The sequence below is a fragment of the Cetorhinus maximus genome, chromosome 19 (assembly GCF_964194155.1).
Source record: "Cetorhinus maximus chromosome 19, sCetMax3.hap1.1, whole genome shotgun sequence".
Taxonomy (NCBI): domain Eukaryota; kingdom Metazoa; phylum Chordata; class Chondrichthyes; order Lamniformes; family Cetorhinidae; genus Cetorhinus; species Cetorhinus maximus.
The window spans coordinates 13,472,641-13,496,496 of NC_135897.1; positions in this window are offsets into that span (position 1 = coordinate 13,472,641).

The window sequence follows — 23,856 nt, forward strand, 5'->3', positions numbered from 1 at the left end:
TAAATGTTTTTCTGTAAAGAGTAATTGTAAAAAACTAAAGTTGGAGGAAATGTAACTGGATGTATAGTCACTCCCTCCTGTCAATCACGGGTCATGTGATGTGCTATGGGGGCTCCGACCAGTGATCTCTTAGTGTGGGTAATCCGCAGGATAGGCTTTTCCGATGAGAGATCTGGCCTCGCCTGCAAGCACTGAAAATGTCTCTGTAGTAAAGTTGAACTGTTTCTTGATGAAACTTGTCTGCCCCATAGAGTCATCGCACTTGCTGAGTTGGGAGGAGCAGATGGGAGGCATTCTCACTAGATGGTTGGATAGCTCCAATTTTCCCTTCGGCACAGACCCAACCACCCTCTTCTCCTGCCCGCTCCGTGGCCTCTTCTTCAAATGCAATAATGACCCTGATGTCAGGCATTCCTCCCCCTGTCTGCACATTCACGCTTATCGGGCATGAGCTCCTCCTGCAGGCAGAGAGCACCATTGAGAGACATGGACTTGGGTACATGAGCAGTTTCACAGCAGTCATGGCTACATATTTTCCTGTGGCCCCCACGTCTGCCAGTTTCTGTGCCTGTCTTACTGCTGAGAAGAGTGTGCTATGGGGCATTTGAACAGTTCTAGCTGGTGAATATGTGCTGTTCTTGTTTTGGCAAAGTTACATTACTCACAAGGATGGCATGGATCACCTCATCTGTGTAATTGAGATTTCTCTGCCCTGTTCAAAATTTAGCCACCTTTTTGTTTTTGCTTTTGTCTTTGTCCCACCCACCATTTATTCAAAACCTATTACATCTCAAACTTTGCCAAGTTCTCATGAAAGGTCATAGTTGGAAATGTTAACTCTGTTTCTCTCTCCACAGATGGTGCCAGACCTGCTGAGCTTTCTCCAGCATGTTCTGTTTTATTTTAAAACCCTGCAATGTTGTGGAACTTTCGGAGCATTAATTAACTCGCATACATTCAGCCCACGTGATGCATCTGACGGAGAAGCCTGCCACCCAACCTCCGACGTGACAACCCTCTGCAGTCGTGCACTTACAATGCTTCAATCCCCTATGAGTGTGACTTGGCATTGGGTAGACTGTGGCACTCACCCTGGGGCATGCAGCAAATCATTCATCCTATCCCCGCACTGGAGCCAGGTTTTCCTGTGGGCCCCACGGCCGCTGACCTGCACTGCTACCTTTGTCCAGGATGCCTTCTGCTTCCATCCCTGGGAAAGAGGACACCCCTCCTTTCTGGGGTGGCTTGGAGGAGAATGGGCAGTCAGGCGTCACTAAAACATGGCACCACACGGTGTCTGATTTCCGATTTCTGTCCACAGGGTGGGTCACCCTCCAAAGGTGATGCTCAGTCACCAAGGGAGGCATTCTTGGGTCACAGACAATGGTTATCTGTCCACTTGCCTTTTAATTATGATGCTCAGACCCATGAGGTAGTGAGAGTGGCGTCAACTTCCTGCCCCGCCCCCTGCCCCCACTTCAGGATTTGCCAACTTTCATGCACATGAAAGATAATGAGCTGAGAGGCGCGGAGTTGCAGAAACTCTTCCCGCCCACCAAGGAGCGGGTTCAACACTCGTGTCTGGTCCCATCTCCACCGGAATCAGCCCCTCCCGTCAGTGGCAGGTTTCGTGGCAGGCAGGGGTGGGATATATGTCGAGATGTGAAAAATCGGTTCCCTGACATTGGGAAATGGGGGTGGGATCTTCCTCTCCCAATGTACATGGCGGGCTGACATTCCCGCTGAAGGTCGGTGGGAACACAATTTGCATCTCATGCGTGCTCATTAAAACCCCGACAGACCGGAATCTTCTGTCCTCGTCAAATCATCCACCCTGCCAGCGGGAATTTATGCTGATCAGTTTTCAGGGCCTGACAAATGTGGCGTGCACCTGGTGAGGGAGAATTTTAGAGCACTTGCCGTACAGTCAATGCTGCCTGCACCACTGGAAATGACTGCAGGAATGGTGCATGCGGAAAACTCAAATGAGGGGTCCGGAGGAGATGAGGGTGGGGGTGGAAGGAAAGCATGAAAGAGAAGGCGGGGAGAAAACGGGATTGGGGGTGGGTGGAGGCCGAGTGTTTCAGAGGGAGTGGTCCGTTGCGTCAATGTTGGAATCCTGGTTGGAGAACTGAGGGTGATGGTGATGGGAAGGGACGGTGACTGTGAGAGGGGGAAGTGGGATGCTGTAGGTGGTAGGGTCAGGGTTTGGGTGTGGCAGATTTAGTTTGCATCTGGAGGGTCGTTGAGAGGGATAAGGTTGGTGGCACGGATTACAGGAAGGGGGAGGATCAGGGTGGACATGTGCACGGTGATTGGTGTGGGCTCCGTGGGGAGGGAAGACATGTCCAAATGAATAGTGATAGAGTTCAGGGTGATGGAGGTGGCTGATGGGTAATCGAGAGGAGAATGAGGGTGACATAGTTGTGGGGGGAGGTGTCTTGATGGTGATGCAGTCAGTTGGTGGGTGACAGGAAGAGGGTAAAAGGTGGTAGAGACATTCTGATATGTGATACATCCTGAGACAGAGGCAGCTCACCAGGAAGGCAACGCCATCGATGACCAAGTGCAAAACATTGGTGGGGGAGGGTCTTCTCGGGTGGGTGGAGCTGAAGGTCAGCACAACTGGACAACTAAAGGGAAACCCTAATAATCATGTGGAGACTACATGAGAGCTTTTTGCTTTGTAAGTCCTCACTGTCTGGTGAAGGTCACATGGTGGCAGGTTTGGCCCAGAGGGTTCTCACAACAATGAGATCCCAGCAAGGTGTAGAGCTGCCATTCACACTGAGCCATTGGCCATTTGCTCCAGGAGGAATTAGGGAAGAAGAGGGGAAGGGTGGAAGGAGGTTGCCTACAAGGGGTCTGCAGGTGAATGGCAGCCAAGTTGCGACTGCAAACCTCCACCTCCCCCAGGGGCATGGACCTGCCTGACAAGGGCTTATGTGGATAGTCTTTCCATTGTGACAAGGTCTCCCCTTGGAGTCTCGAGGGCAGCAGCGGCATGCGGAATAGCGTGAGTGGGAGTCCATTCGCACATGGCAGTCATCACCCTTGTTAAAGAGCGATGTCTCCCTGCACAGCTGTGTATTAGGGGGAGCAAGACCCACCCTTGGCTCCCCCAGAAAGGTCGGAATGTGCATGATCATTAAAACAACTAGCAGCAAGAATGAATCCAGGCGCTTTCCAATCAGTGTAAGCTAACGTATCTACAAGTGCTAAAACTATATACAATGATTATACACCCTTGCCACCTGTGTTCATTCAAAACTTCTTATTTATCCTCCCTCTACCACTTTGGGTGCATTCCCGATACCCGCAGCAGAGCTGGAGGAAACCTGCTGACTATCATATCCCCTTGCCTGAGATAACTGTGGCGAGCATCCTCTGGAGGTCTGAGGCCTGGAGGGCCCCGGCCTTCTTTGGGTCTCCTGCTCAGGGACAGGTCCACCCTCTGAGGCCTCAAAAGCTGTAGCTGATGGGGTCACGGGCAGAGGGGACTGGGAAAACTTGGACATCCTTGGAGCGTCCTGGGTGGAAACACCTAGGGTGTCCATCTGACATTCCTCTCCCTTTGTGTGCCTGAGGGCCTCTCCCTGACTCCTTGAGGAAAAGGGGCTCCTGGAGGGAGGTCGAGGTGCCCCAACCCCTCTCGTGTCACCACTGTAGAAGTGTGTACATGTCTAGAGCAATGCAGTGCAGGTCCGAGCGCATGTCCAGCTAAAACTGTGCATTCTGCTAGACCAGGGTCTCCATGGGGTGTGCCATCCTCCTCATCTCCCCATGGAAACTTCCATGTGCTCACATGCCAGAGCCATGACATCACAGAGTACGCAGACAGACTCTTCCATCTCTCGTGCCACTCTGTTGAAGGCCTCAGACACCTCTGCCTGATGTTTCCCTGCATCTCTTTGATACTCCAGCATCTTCTCCATGACCGCTTCTAGAGACTCGTCATCTGACTCAGACTTAGCAGGGGCATCTTCTCCAACAGTCCCCCGAGTGCCAGAGACCTTGATGGTCACTGCCTGTTATGACGTGGCAGATGATGTGTGCCAGACAGATCAAATCCACGAGGGAACTTGATCGTGTGGTCACAACTATTTTGCAACTTGTATTTTATTTTGAGATGCTTGCCCTGAATTCAGAAGTAATAAGACTACCACAACTTCAGAGGTTTTTAGAAAACTAAATTAAACATTTGTTAACCAAAGAAAAGATTTCAAGCACATTCATAGGTCCTCATATTACTCCTGAAACCCCTAATTAACTGGCTCCCAGTTACTTCTCCGTTAAGGCAACAGTAAAAACAAATAGATTTAAATAGACCCAGGCAAAGCAACACGATATCATGGATAAGAAAATTCAAAGTGAGCTTTCTTAGCTTCGGTTCCTGTAGACTGCAACTTTATGCACAGAGGCTGGAGGCTTTTCACACTTGTGTTAGGCCTTAGAATTCCTTCTCCTCTGACACACAGCCTCATCTCCTTTATACATGTTTCTCCCTTTTTAATGCAAATTCCATTGTTCTGATATATCTTTGGAACTTTACCTTTCTCATAATATGAGTATTATGAAAGATTTATGTTATCAGTAACCTTTGGGAAAAATAAACACACTGCTTGGCCTGGCTTTTTCTGGCTTCGCCTAACATCCTACCATCTCTTTGAGATTTAAACTATAAATTATCTATAAATCTAATAATTTATGTATGAATGCAAATTTTCCTCACACCTCACATTCTAAAACTTCAACCATGTTTGCACATTTAGCATTTCAAACCTAGCTTCATTTTGATGACTCAAAAGCCTCCAGACCAGCTGTCTCCAACTCAATTAAATCCCACATCCACACACACAGGCAAACTATCCAAATCCCACTATTAACCCACTTTAACAATAAATAATAGTATTATGAAAATTATTATATTTTCATGACACTGCTTCCTCCTGCCATGGGTACGGGTCTGTGAGGTGACCAGCAGAGTGTGAGCCCAAGCCTAAACTAGATCTATGACCCACCAAGGTATGTCTCTCTGGGCTGGTAGAGGGTGTATGTGAGCACTGTGACGGCTCTACAGGTGTGAAGTGGTCCTCGTCTTCCTCTGAGATGTCCTGGGGACTGGGGATGACTTCAGTTGTGGGGTCTGGCCTCACCCACTTCCTGCCAACACCTAGGATGGAGAGAAGAGCGAATGAGTGACTGCCTAGGCTGGCTCAAACTTGGCACTTATCAATCACCTTCTGTCGCTTCCTCCTGTTGTGGGCCATCTTCTCCTGCATTAAGACAGATAAATGGATTGTGAGCACATATGATGAAAAAACAGATCATTGGCTACTAATTCTGTGGCTGTTAACTGATCTCCTGACTCTCCATGTGCATTCTGCAAGTCAAGAGTGTGACGGAATACTCTCCACTTGCCTGGATGAGTGCAGCTCCAACAACACTCGTAGCTCGATACCATCCAGGACAAAGCAGCTGGCTTGATTGACACCCCATCCACAAACATTCACTCCCTCCACCAGCAACACTCAGTGGCAGCAGTGTGTACCATCTACAAGATGCACTGCGCCAACTCACCCAGGTTCCTTCAACAGCACCTTCCAAACCCACGACCACTACTAGCCGGAAGGACAAGGGCAGCAGACACATGGGAACAGCAGCGCCTGCAAGTTATCCTCTACTCCACACCCCATGGCTGTGCCTTCACTGTGGCTGGGTCAAAATCCTGCAGTTGCCTTGTGAACAGCACAGCACATGGACTGCAGCAGCCTGTAAAGCAGCAGCTCATCACCTTCTCAAGATTATTAGGGACAGCGATGCCCATGTCCCATGAGAGAAACAAAAAATGCATGGTGATGTTGGGAGAGTGGAGGGTTCACTTAACCTAACGGAGTGGATGAGATCATTCATCCATTTCCTTCACTACAGGGCGGTCCTCCTCTGGACCCCGCTAACACTGGCCACCCTGGCGGCCTCCTCCCAGGCTACCGTGGTCATTCAGATGGGCCTCCCAATGCCATCCCTTGGGAATAGGGTGTCCTGCTTTTCCTCGATGGCCTGGAGAAGATGCTCCAGAGAGGCATTGCTAAACCGTGGAACCGGAGCTTGCTGTTTTCTGCTGCTCATCTTTGCTCCAGGGTCCTGGCGCCATTAATGATCGGCCATCCAGGTGCCTTTTAAATATGGCGCCCGGACATGACGGGCGGGGGCACTGATTTCCTTTCCGCCCCACAACAAGACTGAAGGCGAACTGCACGCATGTATAAGTCGTGAGGTGGGGAGTGTACGATTGCCTGTAACAGCTCACCCCGTTCCGTGGCAGGAGTCACTCTGACATTCTGGTCCCGTCACAGAGCTTAGGGCTGGAAGGGCCGATTCCGCCCTTTGAGTGAAAAAATTAAAATTCCGCCCCTGGAATCTGTCCTGATGCTTGGGCCTTATCCTTTCTTCAAGACAGAGATCAGCGCCTGAAAATCTCAGAACAAACCAATTAAAACTCCCAACTAAAAACAGACCCTTGCCTAGACCTTGAATTAATTATAGGATTACTTATCTTTGTACCTGACTTTGGAGCAGCGGTGATTAATCTTTAAAGAAAGAAAAAAGTTGGAAAGATCGAGATGAAAGTTTTTTCCGCAGGTCTTTGATGCTTGCTGCTCATTTCAAGAATTTTTTTTGCTGTAGCACTGTAGCCTAGTGACTCTGGGATTGGGCGAGCTAACTCAGAGGTTAGCTCAAGAACCCCACTGAGGAGAATTGCAAAATTTAATTTAGTAAGCCTGGTAATTTGAGGGCCAACCTGAATGTCATAAAAGCTGCCGTCAATAACAAAGAAAAGAAAGACTTTTATTTGGAGACGATGTCGCTCGACTGACGCCGGAATGGAGGGGTTATTTTCTGAGGTAAGGTTGGACAGGTTGGGCCTGTATCCATTGGCATTTAGAAGAATGAGAGGTGATCTTATTGAAACATATAGGATCCTGAGGGCACTTGACAGAGTAGATGCTGAAAGGATGTTTCCCCTTGTGGGAGAGACTAGTATGAGGGGACGCAGTTTAATAATAAGGGGCTTCCCATTTAAGACCGAGATGAGGAGAAATTTTTTCTCTTAAAAGGTTGTGAATCTTTGGAACTCCCTTCCCCAGAGAGCAGTGGAGGCAGGGTCATTGAATATTTTTAAGGAAGAGCTAGTTTGTCTCCCTTGTTAGTCAAGAATCTAAGGTTACCAGGGGTCGGTGGGAATGAAGGAGTTGAGGCCACAATCAGATCAGCCATGATCTTATTGAATGGCGGAGCAGGGTTGAGAGGCTGAATGGCCTACTTCTGCCCCTAAATCGTATGTTCGTTTGTATTTTCATATATAGCACTTTTCAAAACCACCAGATGTCTCAAAGCACTTTACAGCTAATGAAGTTCTCTTGATTTGTAGTCATTGTTGTAACTTAGGAAACGTGGCAGCCAACTTGCACACAGCAAACTCCCACAAACGGCAATATGATAATGGCCAGATAATCTCTTTTTAGTTTGGGACATTGATCAGGGGATAAGTATTGACCAGGACACCGGAGATAACTCCCCTGCTCATCCATAAAATAGTGCCATGAGATCTTTCGCATTTGCCCAAGCAGGCCGATGGGGCCATGGTTTAATGTCTCATCCGAAAGACAGTTAGTGTTGCTAATTGTGGTTAAATGTACTCCTGGAGGTTTCATCACATAACTCCCCACCCCGCCCGCACTCCAGCCATTTGTCGGCTGACACATTCATCCTTGTGACACACTACCTTCCTACGCCAATTGGAAAGCTAAAAACTCATTACCCAATTGGCTGATGCTTGACTGTCAGCCAAAGACTTTCTTTTCTCATTCTCAATATTTTTATATCTGGTTCAAAGAAAATTTAAAAAAAATATATTTTTTAATGTCGCGATGATTTTTCTCCAGGGTTGCACACAGCAGTGGAGATTAACCGTCAATTCCTGGAGGTTGGCAACTTCGATACGGCACCTCTGGCTGTGCATCACTCCCTCACTACTGCACTGGAGGCAACTCTCAAGGGCGGGATTTCTTTCCACTGAGGGCCGGAAGTCTGACCCTCACCTGGTTAAGGCCAACTGCAGTGTGTCATCGTATTATCAGTTCCTGATTGACTTTTCTTCCAGGAGCGTGGGCAGCAAGAGCCCCCACCCCAGCCCAATGTGGTCCTCCAGCAGAGCTCAGGCGGCATTGCCAAGTTGTATAAGCCCTGCTTACTACAGGGCGAACTGCCAATAACTTGGACATTAGACTGTCTAGGACAATAGTGAGGTGTCAGGTGCTGGCACCAAGGGGTCAGTTGAAACCGTGACATGCTCGTGACGTGTTTGGTGCAGGGCAGGACAGAAACTCCCCCAGGGAGCTCAGCCTGAGGCCTGGCCAATTTTAACACCTGGGACTTATTTAACTAATAGAGGACAGTGTTCCAGATAACCCAGGAGGTCGAGCATACCAGGAACACAAGGGAATGAAGCTGGTGCTGGGGCAGTATGGCAGGGTTGGGAGTGGGAGGCAAGCCCTGGATGGGGGTAGGCCCAGGGACTGATCCATACATGGCCTGGTGAAGAAGCTCTCCATCACAGCCCACAGGGAGTTGACAGAAACCTAGCTGTGCAGAATCCCAGCATGGTCGACGTGTTGCGTTTGGCTTCTTACGGGATCCCTCGATCCTCGAGTGAAGAGAGAGTTGAAGCTCCAATACTTTTCACATGTAAAGTAGGCCGTTACCCAAGCAGCCTATCACAGGCGCTGCTGTGGAGGAAGATACTATGACAAAGATGTGGGAATACTTAAGGCAGACAGCGCAACATTCCCTGTCTGAAATAGCCCCCACCAACAATGCTTTCTCCAGGCAAGTGATGCATGACATCTGCTAGGTCTCCAAGCAGCTTGTCGATGGAGAGAATTTCATTTCGAGCTGCTCCTGGGAGAGGCAAATGGGAAGCAGCTGACTGGGGACCCAGTCTTTATATCTTTAGTTCTGTGGTGGAGCTGGGAGGATCTGGGCCCCATCCCAATTGCCTCTCCCCTGTGCTACGTCTCCTGGTTTCACATTCAGGGAAGTATTATTTTGAACTTACCTTTCTGGTGGCAGGCTGCAGTAGTCACTGAGCACCTTGACAAGATGGACATCGAAAGGATGTTTCCTCTTGTGGGTGAGTCCAGAACTAGGGGGCACTGTTTTAAAATTTGGGGTCACCCTTTTAGGACAGAGATGAGGAGAATTTTTTTCTCTCTGAGGGTTGTGTGACTTTGGAATTTTCTGCCTCAGAAGGTGGTGGAAGAGGGGTCATTGAATATTTTTAAGGCAGAGGTAGATAGATTCTTGTTAGGCAAGGGAATCAAAGGTTAACAGTGTTAGATGGGAATGTGGAAATCGAAACACAAGAAGGTCAGCCATGATATTATTGAATGGCGGAGTAGACTTGAGGGGCCGAATGGTCTACTCCTGTTCCTATTTCTTATGTTCTTATGAAGCTCCCCCATCCCCAATGGATTTGATTCACTGCGTGTCCATAGATGGAAGGTTATCAGCAGCGACGATAGTTCTGGTCTCCCTCACAAGTTGACACACCCTCTTACTGCTGCAGGCTGGAATAGGAATGAGTAAAGGCCCCTGCCGTGGTTTCACTGCAATAAGTGAGCTAAAACTCAAAATACGAGAATTAAAGCCACCCAATATCAGACTGTGGCCGGATTGGCTAAAAACTAGACAGTCCGATACACAATTGGTCAAGTGGCCACCCTAGTGTGACTGTGAGTCAGGCAGGTAGGGGGAACCCCAGGTGCAGTGCTGCTGGAGCCTCAACCTTTGCCCTTATCCAACAGGTATGAGGTTTTACTGCCTACCTGGATGAGGGCAAAATCTGCAGGTGGATTAGCAAACTGACCATGAAACTATGGTACAGGAGGCTATTCAAGTGGAGTGAAACGGAATGTGATAATGATAGGGTAAAGTACAGTTGAGGGATAGACATCGTGAGGAGTTATGAAGGTCGTGTTGCCTGCCTGGTACGAAGGTTAAAGACACCAGGAACAGTTGCGCATTGGCACTGCGGCAGGTGGTACAAGCGCATTTTTTCCTGATGCCTTTCCAGTCTGTGGCAGGAGTGGTTTTAAAACTCTCGTGTTGTGAGCATTTGATTTTTAAAAAAAAAATTGGTGCAGAGACTATATTAAACCGCAGGAGAATTATATCACAAAATAAAATAAATGAACCCATTTCAACCAAGAACAGGTTTCAACTTGAGCTAAGGGAGGCACAGAGAAAGAGAGAGAGAGAATAAGACATTTAAATCACAATGATCTGTCTTTCTTGGGAAATGCAAAAAATTGAATAAATTCCAACAGTTTTATTGATAAAGGACATATAAGATTTATTTTTATTTGGGAAGCCAACTTATTAGAGGCTTTGTGGAGGCAGACTGGATACAATGTACTAAGCTCAGTTGCTAGTTAATGGGACTCCTAACCTCAGGGTCACCGTCTCAAGCACCACATTGCATGATGTTTTTTAAATGTATTATTTTTTTTATTTTTTATTGAAAACACAATTGTCTAAAAATCTGATGATGACAAAATTTCAAGGTGAAGTACCAACCACCAAAAAAATTACAACCACTATTTTTGCCATTACAAGAACCTGACTGCTAATTGCTCTCTGAGTAGTTGCAATTTTTTCCATTAACTGATTTTGTTGTAAAGAAGGCAATTATTACAAAAAAAAACATAATTCAGCAAGAGAAAACAGCGATGCACTTAAAAGCATCCCTCACTTGAAACAGCCTGATGCATTGTGCGGAAAGTTCTAGAAGAAATAGGGTCTTTGCCTGCTGGCTGGAGACCCAGTGGGAGAGCCACTTTGCCTCCTTTGAGGAAGGTCCACCCAACCACGAGTCATTCAGGCAGTCGAGAGGCCACAAGCAGGCCTTACGCGGGATCAGGACCCCGGGGAGGTGGGGAGGGCTGGCGGGTAGATGGTGAGGGGGAGTGAAGATCCCGCCTACCAAGTGCTGCTGGCCAATCAGAGGCTGTCAGCTCTTATGCCCAGCAGTGTCATCGGGAGGCAGTGGCTAGAACCCTACAGAGCCTACAGAGGTCCAGGATCATGGAGCCTACAGAGGTCCAGGATCATGGAGCAAGCCAGGCCAGAGGTAAGTAATGGCAAGAGGGGTTTTGTGGGGCAGAGCTTGCAGGACAGCGGTTGTAGGTGGTTGTAGGGGGGCCAGCAGCAAGAGCATGGTGGTGGCTCTCAACTGCCCCCACCCCTGTCCCAGATGCTGGGTCCCTCGATCAGGCACTGAGTGCCTTTAAAGGAGGGGCCTCCTGGGTTGATACCAGCGGTGGCAGTGTGAGGACCTTAAGTGATTGTTAATTGCCCACTTAAGGGGCTCAATTGGCGGCAGGACGGAAAGGCCGACCACTGGCCTCCCTAACCCTGACTTAATTTTGCTGATGGCGGGAAGACAGTGGGATGCTCACACACCACCCTCCCACCTGATTAAATGCCCTCCCCACCTCCAAACACATCACTCGAGTAGGTAGAAGATTCCATTCACTGAGAAAGACACTGCATCTGCACATGTAGGAAGTGCTCCCCTTAGTTTTGCAGTACAAATAAACACAGCCTAAAGACATCTCCTTGTGGCTGGAGACAAAATTGGAGTGGTGTTGGAGAGGGGGCGGCTGGTGGAGAGGGAACAATCCAATTATCATGGTCCATGTGCGAACTAATGAGATAGGTCACATCCACTTGAAGGGCAAGATGTGGTCTCCATTTTATGTCTCGTCCAAAAGATGGCACCTCTGACAGGTCAGCACTCCCTCAATAATGCACTGATGTGTGAGCCTTGATTGTAGCAATCAAGTGCTGGAGTGGTTCTTGAACCTATAACCTTCAGATTAAGAGGTAAAAGTGCTCCAAAAGCTGAACCACAGCTGACATGGGAAACTATCACGTGTGCTGGGGAGAGGAGGAGTCGTTCCTTTGGGACAGGCTCCACCTCAACCGAGTAGGGACCATTGTTCCAGTGAATTGAATATGTTATGTCAATAAGACATGACGTAAATCAAAACTGTGTACATCAAAGTTTATTCTTTTCTTTTGTTAATTTTAAAATGGACTTTCTGCTGAATCCAACAAGATGGCTGCTGCAAGCCACATGACCACAAGATTTGCCCGTTGATCTGGAAGCTACCAATAGGAGTTACAAGAACAAAGGAATCCTCCTCTCATCATTGTGGAATCTCACACCCAGTCGTAAGGACATTATAATCATGAAACCGGGAGACTCGCAGATCGAAACTCATTATTCCTGCCGAGTTAAAAGAACCATCTTACATCCTGGGATTGTCCAGGTCCATTTGAAAAGGGGACCATTGAGGGGACAATGGACATCATTTGCATCTTGATAAACTTACCCCTCTAGCAGAGTCAGAGCGTCTGCCCAGACATGGCTTCCTGACACTAGATCCTCCAAATGGACGGTAACTCTTTCAAAAGTTAATATTTGAACTGAGATATTATCAGTTCTGAAATGAAAGCCAGTCCCAGACAATAGATAAACATCACTTTTGAAATCATTGTGGAGATAGAAGGTCATATGACTTGAGTGACCATTTTGAAATCTCTATATTCCTTTCAGAGCTGAGAAACAAGCAGTCTGCTGATTAAATACCAATGGAAGGAACTCCAGCAGGTCTCCTGGTTGACCAAGCATTGGGCCACCATCTCTCAACTCCTTGAAGTCTGTTTGATTTTAAACATCTCTGATCAACCCCTGCCAACTGGTCTAAGCATATTGCGCTACAGCATCATTTGTTTCAAGGATTTTTGTGTTGCTGTCTCCGACCAGGAACTCATCTGGACTGAACTCGGCCACAAAGGAAACATCCTCCAGATTTTGACTTTTTCCGTACTTTGGAAATCACATGAAAAAATATTCATGCCTGTGGTTCTTTAACTGTTGTTACCCATAGTTGTAAAAACTCTCTCTTTTCTATCCCCCCCTTACTCTGTGTGAGTGAGTGAGTGAGTGAGTGGGGATGTAAACAATCCCCCTGGATTTGAATGTGAAACAACCTAACCTTTTGAATCAATCATAATGTGGGTTTGCTGTGTATTACCTATAAAATTGGACCACACAAACTGAAGGCATAGGGAAAACATGCCACAGCCTATTTCAAAAAATAATTCCAAAATGCCCCTGCTTATGGACAGACGGGGAGAGCATAAAGAGGTTCAGTTTCCCTCTCTCCTGTCTGTAACAAATAACTAGGAGTGTTGCTTATACTAATAAGCCAACTGCTACTCCTCTTATGTTTTTACTAAAGGTCCTGAGCAAAAGGGGAGGAAAAAGCCCAAAATAAAATGAGATGGGAAGATGATTCCTGATCAGGGCTCCGAATAGTCTTTGCGGATGCTCAGGTGGAAAGAGAGAAAGTCTGAATCTGTATTAACTTCCAAAGTTCAATTACATCCGAGAGTTGAATTTAAGTCATAGTCAGAGGATTACCTACAATGGCCCCTCTTCCCACTCCCACACCACTGCCTCTGAAGTCTCCCCGAGATCCCCCCCTTGGCCCCTTCCTATTTTTTAGCCATATCTGAAAACACCCTGATGAGACCCAGCTCTACCTCACTGCCTCCTCACACGTACGGTGTGATCGCAGGCAGACTGCAGAGTATGGTTTGTTTAGAGGGCTTGGGGTTGTGGATGACATCAGCCCTGCCTTTACAAATCCTATTAGATTAGTCGGTGACCATCAGTGGTTAGAATCCCAGAGCTGTGCATTTGGAAGGAATGATTGTGCATTAGGCCTCATTTCTACCAGATGCTCTGCCATTTCAAGCCCTTTCTCAAATTCTCATTTTGTTAGCAGCTGTCAAGAGCTGATTGTGTTTCTTACAGCTGCTCTGATTGGAATATCTAATCTATTAACTCTAATGCTGCAGTATTGATTCCTGTGGTCTGCCCCAGTTCTCCGTGTTGTATACAATCCCGAGCTCGCACTAACTCATTTGCTGTTATGTGTTTTGTTCAGTGAAATTTTTACTTTTCAATGCTGAGGATTTCTTTTGGCTCTGTTTCCATTTTCAGAGTTATTAGTTTTCTTTCCTGAAATAATTATACTTCGTGTTCAATTTTTCTTCACCATGTTTTGCACTTTTACCTTCCAAGCAACATTAGTGGTGCCTGGTGGACTGAAGGTCGGCCTCACCAACTTGGAAAATCATGACAAAATTGATGATATACAGCAAGTCAGCCAGCATGTGAAGAATGAACAGTTCGAGGTTGAGAGGTGACCTCCTCCCCAGTTTAATGCCTAAGGTATGATTGCTGTCAGTGCTTGGGAACATATCTGAAGATTTGAACACATGACAGCTTGTTCACGTGACATCTGTTCATGCCACATCTGCAACTCTCTTCCTATCCCCATTCCCCCAGAAGGAAGTTTCCAGTAAAACTGGCACCAGTAGATCCAGTTCTGCACTGATCATTGAAGATCAGTTCTGAACTGGCAGCCCAGTAGGAACTGCCAGTATTACTGGTAGCCTGATAAGAACTGCCAGTAACACTGATCCAAACTGGTTATTTTTCCCATTTATCCAGTGGTATTTTGGGCTCCAGCCGTGAGCTGCATTTATTGCTGGTGCACCTATATGTTGCAGGCTCGAATGAGGATCAACTGATGTCAACGATCAACTGAAAGTATACAGTCCCTTTCCATTGTGTATGTGTGTGAATGAAGGTGTCCTGGATTAATAAGTGTGATTCAGCAGAATTTGAGGTTAAACCTTGAAATGTCCAGACAAAACACGCAGAATAAAAGTTTGGACTCAGATTCTGCATAAAGGTCAGAGCTGATCTAAACTTAGACATCTCACATTGTAGTAACCCATTACGTCTCTGCTGTCCTCTCTGTTCGGGAGGTGTAAATAAAGTTAGTTCAACAATGGCAGCTTGTTTGCATATTTTATATCTCAGAGCTATGCAGAGATGACACTAGTTTCTTTGTGTGTAGTGGGTTTTATTTAAAATGGTGTAAAATGTCTATTCCATGCTTCTAGTACCTTCATCTTTCCAGCTCTATCTGTAGCCTTGGTTACTTTTCCTGAGTCCACAACCAGGTTTAACCAATCAAGCACAGTGAGCATCAATAGTAAACAGACTCACATATTCAAACACAGAATAATTGGACATTACAGCCAGCAGTAATTCCGCGTGTTAAATCTTTCCTCAGTACAGTACCCAACAGAAAGATGATGAGGAGGCTGGGATGGAATTTTCTTTTACATTTCATTTGTGAAATTAAGGAATGAAACACATTGTGACACAGTTATTGGACCTCCCAAAGTTGATTTTGAAGAAGTTTGGGAGCTTTGCGACTCATGGTGCTTCACAGGAGTTTTATTGATGAAAATTTAGCACTGAATCATATCAGGTGATATCAGGACAGTTGATCAAAAGCTTGGATAAAGAGGTGGGTCTTAAATGAACAGAGAGAGGGGTGGGACAGTTTAGGGAAAGAGTTTCAGAGTTTAGGGTTTAGGCAGCTGAAGGTAAAGCAGCAATTGTTGGACCATTATGCAAGAGGGCATAATTGGAAGAGGGAGATTACATTGAATTTGTAGGATGTGAGGTGGTTCGAGGGATAGGAAGCGGTGAGGCCATGAAGGGATTTGAAAACAAAGATGAGAATTTAAAAATTGAGCTGATGCTTAAACAGGAGCCAGTGTAGGTCAGTGAGTACAGGGGTGATGGGTTAATGGGACTTGGTGCAAATTAAGATCTGGACTACAGTTTTAGAAGAGCTCAAGTTTATGGATGGTGGAAGATGGGAGGTCGGCCAGGAGTGCTTCAGAATAACCAAGTCTAAAGGTAACAAAGGCATATATGAGGGGTTCAGCAGCAGATGAGCTAAGGATGAGGCAGGGTTAAACGATGATACAGAGGTGGGAACAGGTATTCTTGGTGATGATGTGGACCTATGGTTGGAATTTCACCTCATGGTCAAAAATGGGATTAATTTTGCAGAGGTCCCATCATCAGGGATGAAAGTGTGTGCTGAACCTGTGCCAGTGGGTGTGGAGTCCTGAGGCAGTGTTCTGCCACTGACGGCCAGTTAATAGGTCTCTGGGACTACTGTCCAGTTGAGGATGGTGGCCCACCTCCCAGATCTGCCAGCCCAATCAGAGGGCAGCAGCTCGGCAAGCTCAGCAGTTTCACCATTACTGGTGGCCACCACTGAGGCTGCAAGATAGAGGGGGCACTTCCATGGCGGGGCACCCAACACAGCTGAGCTTATTTCATAGAGGCAGGCCAGGCTGGCAGACCCTGACAATCAAGGGTGGGAGAGGGTGGTGTCAGTGCGAAGCAAAGGCACTGTTGTTGCAGGGGTGGCCATTGTCACCAAGTGGCTCCTCTGTGGGTCATTCAATGGCCATTAGGAGCATTCCCCCACTCTGCACAACTCCTGGAATCCACTGGGAGGCCACCAGGTTTTACCTGGTGGTCTGCCCATGAAGCAATGGGCCTTTCTGATGTAAGAAAGATGGTAGAGCAGGCAGGAAGCAGCATTTAATTAAGGCCTTAAGTGCCTCAATGGGCCAGCAGCTAGGTGACTGCATTACTGAAGTTCCCGTGACTGGTAATATGCCATGATGGTGGGAAGATATCAGCTCCCCACTGGACACTTTCCCCTACCACATTACCAGTTCTCCCACGCCCAGAGCATCATCATGGGGCTGGGAAAATTCAGCCCATGATACCAAGGTTGCGGTCAGTCTGGTTCAAACTCAGACAGTGGTCAAGGAGAGGGGTGGAATTGGTGTTGAGGGAAAGGAGTTGGTGACAGGAAACTGAGACAATGGGCAGAATTTTCCGTGCCCATTGGCCTTGGGCGTGTTCAGTGGACAATATGGCACGAACAGTTTCATGATGGCGTGAAACCAGTTCGCGATTGTCCACTCAGCCCCCCCCGATGGTCCACCGCGTTTCCCACCATCGGACATTGGGAACCTCATTGTAATACATCAGCATATAACTGCCCGCTGGAACCGTCCTCCCCCGCTGGATTGTCCGTCCATGTTGGTGGGAAAGCACGCTAATGTGTTTCACAACAGCACATAAAAGGCATGCACTTGGCGGGCTGCACATTGAGGGGAACTCACAGGTGAGTGCACAGAAATGTTGTGCATCGCTCACAAGGGTTGCCTATTGGACACGCTTGAAGGGCGTTGGAGGGGGGTCAGGGTTAAGGGCAGCCCAGCAGTTGAGGCGACTTGTGGGGGGGGTGGGGGGGGGGTGCGTGGGGGAGCAAGGGCAGCCCAGACATTGAATACAGAGCACAAGCATTCGGTGGGGGGAGGAGTAGGGTGGGCGAGGGAAGCGGCCATGCAGTACGAATATACAAAGTGACCATTCCTCCACAGCTGAGACAGTTCAGACGCAGCTACATTGATATGATGGGAGTCGGGCCTCTACCTTATCTGCCCACTCAGGCAATGCAGAGGCATCAAAGTGCCACCAAGTGTTCCAGAGCTTTTCACCTGCCCCTCCCACCCTGACCCTGGCACAGGCCACAAAGTCACAAGTGTTTTAGTGGACTGCAGAACAGTTGGGTGACTGCACATGTTGCATACCCAAGCTAACCACGTGTCTCTCTCTTTCATCCTGCAGGAGGAGTACATCAGGATGATGGAACTTGGTGAACTAGCTGTATACCTTGTGGCCTACAGAGAGTGGAGATGATAGAGGAGAGAATGACTGAGGCTCCTGGCTGCACAGAAGCAGGAGCAGCAACCTCAGGAAGAAGAGGTGGCTGGGGTTCCCACATATGCTGCTGAAGAGCCACAGTGAGCCATCGCTGGTCGGCGCCTAGTGACACCCAGGGTCTATAGACACTGCCTGTCATTCCTGCAGATGACTGAGAACCAGTTTTGCTGAAGACTGCGTATGTCCAGGGAACTGGTTGGTCACATCTGCCACCTGCTGCAGGATTTGGTGCCACAGGGACATGGAGGGCATCCACTGCCAGTGGCTGTGAAAGTGACTGCGGTGCTCAATTTCTACACCAGTGGCTCCTTTCAGGGCTCCACAGGTGACCTCTGTGGGATATCACAAGCCTCCACCCACAAATGCATCCATGAGGTCATGGATGCCATCTTCACAAGGGCACACAACTTTGTGCATTTCACCCAGGACCAGGACAGCCAGGACAAAAGAGCGATTGGATTCGCCCAGATCTCGGGTTTCCCACAGGTGCAGGGTGTGATTGACTGCACTCACATGGCGCTTAGGTCTCCGTCTCAACAAACGGTCAACTATGTCAAGCACAAGGGGTGCCACTCACTGAATGTGCAGCTGCTGAGCGACCATCAGAAACGCATCCTGCAGGTCTGAACACGGTTTCCAGGGAGTGTGCACGACTCCTACATCCTCAGTTGGTCACAGATCCCTGAAGTCTTCCAGGGTCCACAGAAGCTGCAGGGTTGGCTCCTCGGGGACAAGGGCTGCCCGCAGAGGCTGTGGCTGATGACACCCGTGTGGCAGCCTCAGATTGCAGCAGAGCGACGCTATAATGAGGCTCATGCAGCAGCTCACAACTTGGTGGAGCAGACCATCGGGATGCTGAAGATGAGGTTCGGGTGCCTGGACCGGTCTGGTGGAGCCCAACAATACAGTCCACAGAGGGTGTCACACATCGTCGTCATCTGCTGCGCCCTTTACAACCTGGCACTGCAATGGGGAGAGGAGCTGGCTGAGGAGGAGATGGAGGTTCTGGAGGCCTCCTCAGATGAGGAGGACACCAACGGGGATGGGGATGAGGAGGTCCTCAAAGGCGACGATGACGGGGATGAGGCCCTCGCACTGGCCAGATGCGGCAGGCGTGCTCAGGAGGCCCTCATTGCTGCCAGATTTGTAGAGGATGATGATGACATTCAGTGAGGAGACACCATAGATCCTCACATTGCAGTTGTGAACATATGACTCCAGTCTGGCTAATGGCAGCGCGAAGACCTCTGAGAATTCTCCTCTCATGGAGATGCAGTGGAGGCCCTAATAGTCACTGGATTGCAGGAGGATGATACTTTAAGCCAGACAGCAGTCAAACGTTCGCAGATACACTGTGAGGATCTATGGAGGAAGATGACAACATGCAGTGAGGACACTCCATACATCTTCACAAAGCCTCTGAGAATATCTGACTCCTGTCTGGCTGAGGGCAGCTCGCTTGCGCTCTGTGATCAGGGTCATATCATAGAGACGCAGCCATGAAACTTTAGAAGCATCTGATCCTTTGTCCGCCTTCAGCACCTGAGCCCTTCAGGAGCACAGTGTCACTGGTCACAGATGCTGAAGAGATGGGAGCCAGACCCGCCTTAAAGGTGCTGAGAGCACACACAGAGAATGAGGGAACTCTGTGACACCTGCCTGCTACATTCCAGCAGCAATGACCAGCACCATCGAGGTGCAGGCATCAGTAATGTGTCCAGGGGGTGTGAGGCTGGACGATCACTTTGGTCTGAAGGTTACACAAAGCACAGGGAAGAGGCCCTGGACTGAGACACCTGCCTTTATCTTGTGCAGACAGGTTTCACATCTGAGTGACAAGAACACTGTTCATCAGAACAAGGAGCCATTGGCAGGGAGACATTCTTGAGAATTTATTTATAATAGTGAACATTATGTACAAGTGGTTAACACCCGTGCTCAGGCTGTGCAACTAATTCTTAACTTTTCTAACCCTGCCACTACATCTTGGTGCTCCCTGGACATCCACAGTGGAGGTGGAGACAGCCTGCTGACTGCAACGCCCTGTCTGTGATTAGCTTGGCAGGCGTTCCCTGGAGGACCGAGACCTGGAGGGCCCCAGCCCGCTTTTGGGGGCCTGCTGTGTGGCAGTGGCACCCTCCTCGGCCTGTGGAGCTGGAGCTGCTGGGGTCACAGGAAGAGGGGATTCGGGTGGGCTGGATACTCTTGGAGTCACCTGGGTGGATGGCCCCTGAGTGTGCACCTGCTGATCCTCCTCCCTATGGGTGCCTGAGGGTACCAGGCTGAGTCCGTGTGGAGAAGGGGTAACTGGAGTGAGATCGAGCTGCTCAGCACCCCTCTCGTGTACACACTGTTAGACACCAACTATGGCATCCGCTCCGCCAGGGTAAGTCAACCTTCAGCTCACTCCGATCTCACACTCTCGTGATGGCACTCTCATGAGACTTGCACCTTCAACCTTCATGATTCACCAGGCCCTAATCTCTGGAAAGATCAGTGGTGAACCCTGTATCCGTGCACCCTGGGAAGTTAAAGTCGACACGATAGCGCAGACGCTGCGTCAAAGGACTTGATGCAGTCGTCACCACCTTAATGAGAAACCTTTGTTGGACACGGAGGTGCGCGCATGGTTGGAGAGAGCATCATGGCTGCAGGTCCTCTGCTTTGGCATTACCAATGATGACAGCCATCTCATTTTGAGACAATTACAGCTTCCCTTCCAAGGCTCAAAAGCTTACACTGCTCAGGGATCTCACAATGTTAGCGGGGGAGGCATCAGCACTGATTGTCTCACGGGCACTTTAACATCACCAGCATCTCATCCATCATACTGCACAAACCCATCCTCAGCTCTTCTGTGGCGAATGCAAGATTGGCTTCTCCCAGCAAGCCAGTACGGATGAGCCCTCCATGAGTTGATCGCAGCCTGATAACCACAGTGAGTGACATGACATGTTGTATTCAGCCCACCCATGAACGAAATTTGTCTTCTCTCTCTGACAGGCACCAGCAGGCACAGACAGAGCTCCAGACCAACCATAGGTCCCAGCCTCCAGGCCACCTCAGAGGAGGATGCTGAGGATGCGTCAGAGGAAGAACCATTGCTGCATTTACCTGCACCCTCCACTAACGCAGAGACACAGACCTCGGTGGGTCATAGATCTAGATTAGGCTGGGGGGTCACACTCTGGAGAATACCTCACTGACACGTCTCTGCAGCAGTCATAGGCAGTGACAGCCCAGGTCTCTGGCACTTGGAGGATTGCTGGAGATCAAGCACCCACTGAGTCAGATGATGAGCCTCTGCAAGTGGACATCTCTGACATGCTGGAGATGCATCAACAGGCATTGGAAAATCAGGTGGAGTTTCTAGAGGCAGTCAACAGACTAGAGCGAAGGATGGACGAACACAAGTCCTGTGTTCTTTCTGATGTTGTGGCTCCAACATGTGAGTGTCTCGAGGTCTCTATGGGAAGGGTGGCAGATGCCTTGGAGACCTTGGTCCAGCAGGTTCAGCTGGATTTGTTCTCGGACCTGCACTCCATCGCTATAGGCATTGGTGCGATTCATTAGTGGCTAGGTGAGAGTGCACCCCCCTCCCCCACCGCACCCCCTCCCCCCCCAGGAGCCCTTTCTCCTCAGGGAATTCTGCATGGGCTCTTGGGCACTCTTAGAGGGGAGGACCAGCAGCTGGACACCCCAGGTGACTCTGAAAGTGCCCAGCTGATTCCAAATCTCTCTGCCTGTGACCCCATCACCTCCAGCTGTACGGTCGAGGAGAGAGCACCTGCCCCATTGCAGGATGCCCAAAGCAGGACAGAACTCTCCAGGTCTCAGCCCTCTAGAGGACGTCTGCCAAAGTAATCAGAGACAACAGGGCGTAGCAGTCAGCAGGCTGCCTCCACCTCCTCAGCGGAAGTTCAGGGATGCACCCAGATGTAGTGCTAGGGTGAGAAAAATTAAGAAACATTGACATTACCTCTGGGTCACAGATGTTCAATCACTGTTTATATCATGCACCTTTATAAATACATTTGCTGTTCATGATAATGGTCTCATCATTTGAAAGCATCGTGCATAAGCACCTATGTGCTCTCTCATTGCAAGGATGAGCCATGCTCCCGCTCAGTGATCGCTTCTCTTTGTGAGTCTCACATTCATATAATCTGTAGCTGCGTCATGACAGTTACTCGACTACTGGTGTTATGTCGGGGAGATGTGTCAAACTCTTTGCTGGAAGTGTCTGCAAAATATGTTAGCAGCCTCTGCTCCTTACAAGGCAACATGGAGTGATGCGTGCTCACTAGCCTTGGAAGGGTAGCTGTAATTGTCTCAAAATGAGATGGCTGTCATCAGTGGTAATGCCAAAGCACAGGACCTGCAGCCATGATGCTCTCTCCAACCATGCGCGCACCTCCGTGTCTGCCAAAGGTTTCTCATTAAGGTGGTGACGACTGCATCAAATCCTTTGACGCAGCGTCTGCGCTATTGTGTCGACTTTCACTTCCCAGGGCGCACGGATACAGGGTTCACCACTGATCTTTCCAGAGATTAGGGCCTGGTGAATCATGAAGGTTGAAGGTGCAAGTCTGAATGCAAACTTACTCTCGTGCTACTGGTTGTAAAGACCTTTCAATCCACTGGCATTGGCACTATGGGACAGAAGGCATATGACTGCGTCCCATTGCCTGCACCTTACTCCTCCTGTGGCTATCAGTATGGCACAGGCAGGTCTTCCACATCATGCTTCTTAGATGGACATCCTGACGTGGAAGCCTCCTCCATGTCTCCCTCTGGCAAGGGATCCTCCCTTTGAAGAGTCAGGTTGCGAAGGGTGCAAGAGACCACGATGATGCAAGACCCTTTGTGGACAGTACTGAAGCGACCCATCTGAGTGGTCCAAGCATCGGAAACGCATCTTCAGGATGCCAGTGGTCTGCTTGATGATGGATCATGTCAACCTGTGTGCCACATTGTATCTCTGCTCCGAGGGACTCTGAGGACGACGCACGGGTGTCATGAGCCATCGTTTGAGTGGGTACCCCATATCCCTAAGCAGCCAGCCCTGTAATCGCTGAGGCCCTTTGAATCTGTGAGGCACCTGGGAGTGACTCAGGATGTATGAGTCATGGCAACTCCCAGGATACCTGGCACAAACATGTATGATGTGCTTCTGATGGTCACACACCAGGTGAAATTTCAGGGAGTGGAAGCCTTTCCTGTTAATGAACATCAGCGGCTGCTGCCATGGAGCTCTCAAAGCCACATGTGCGTAATCGATTGCACCCTGTACTCTAGGGAAGTCTGTGATAGCTGCAAACCCCAGAAATCTAGCAGCCTGGCTAGCTTCATCAAGTGTGAACTTTACATAATGATGAGCCTTACTGTAGAGGGCATCTGTCACCTCCTTGATACATTTATGTGCTGAGGACTGTGGGATGCCACATAGGTCCCCTGTGGATCCCTGGAATGACCTGCAGGCAAAAGAAATTGGTTGCAGGCTCCATTATTCAATCGTCCTTCTCCCTGTGAACTGATAGATTCAACAGATTAATGAATACTGGGTAAATATAGGACACCTCCCACTTGTAAACAGAAAACCACTGTCATACCCTAGAACTGTATCTGTGCTACTAGCTTTTTGCTGATACAGTCTTGAATCTGAGGCCCACACTCAGATCGAGGTGACCAAGATGCTGACCCAGATACTTCACATCTCAGTCCAACAGAGGATGGAAGAGGTTTGAACACATTCATGAAATGTGACATATTACCAAAAGCACTCCTGCAATCTCTGATCTGGTATAATTTTTAGAATGGTCGACTGAAACAGAGTTGGTGTATTTGGTAAGTGTTTGGCCAATTCCCCTGGCAGCATGAGGCGGACGGTACTCTGGATCTCCCTGGCCGAGATGTTGCGGCGCTTGTTGTAGTGAATGAGGTGCGAAGCCTCGGAGGTGCATCGCTTAAAATGTCGACAATGAAGGAATTCAGAACATTCATAGCCTTGGAGGGGATCCTGGTGGAAGAGTGGACCTGGG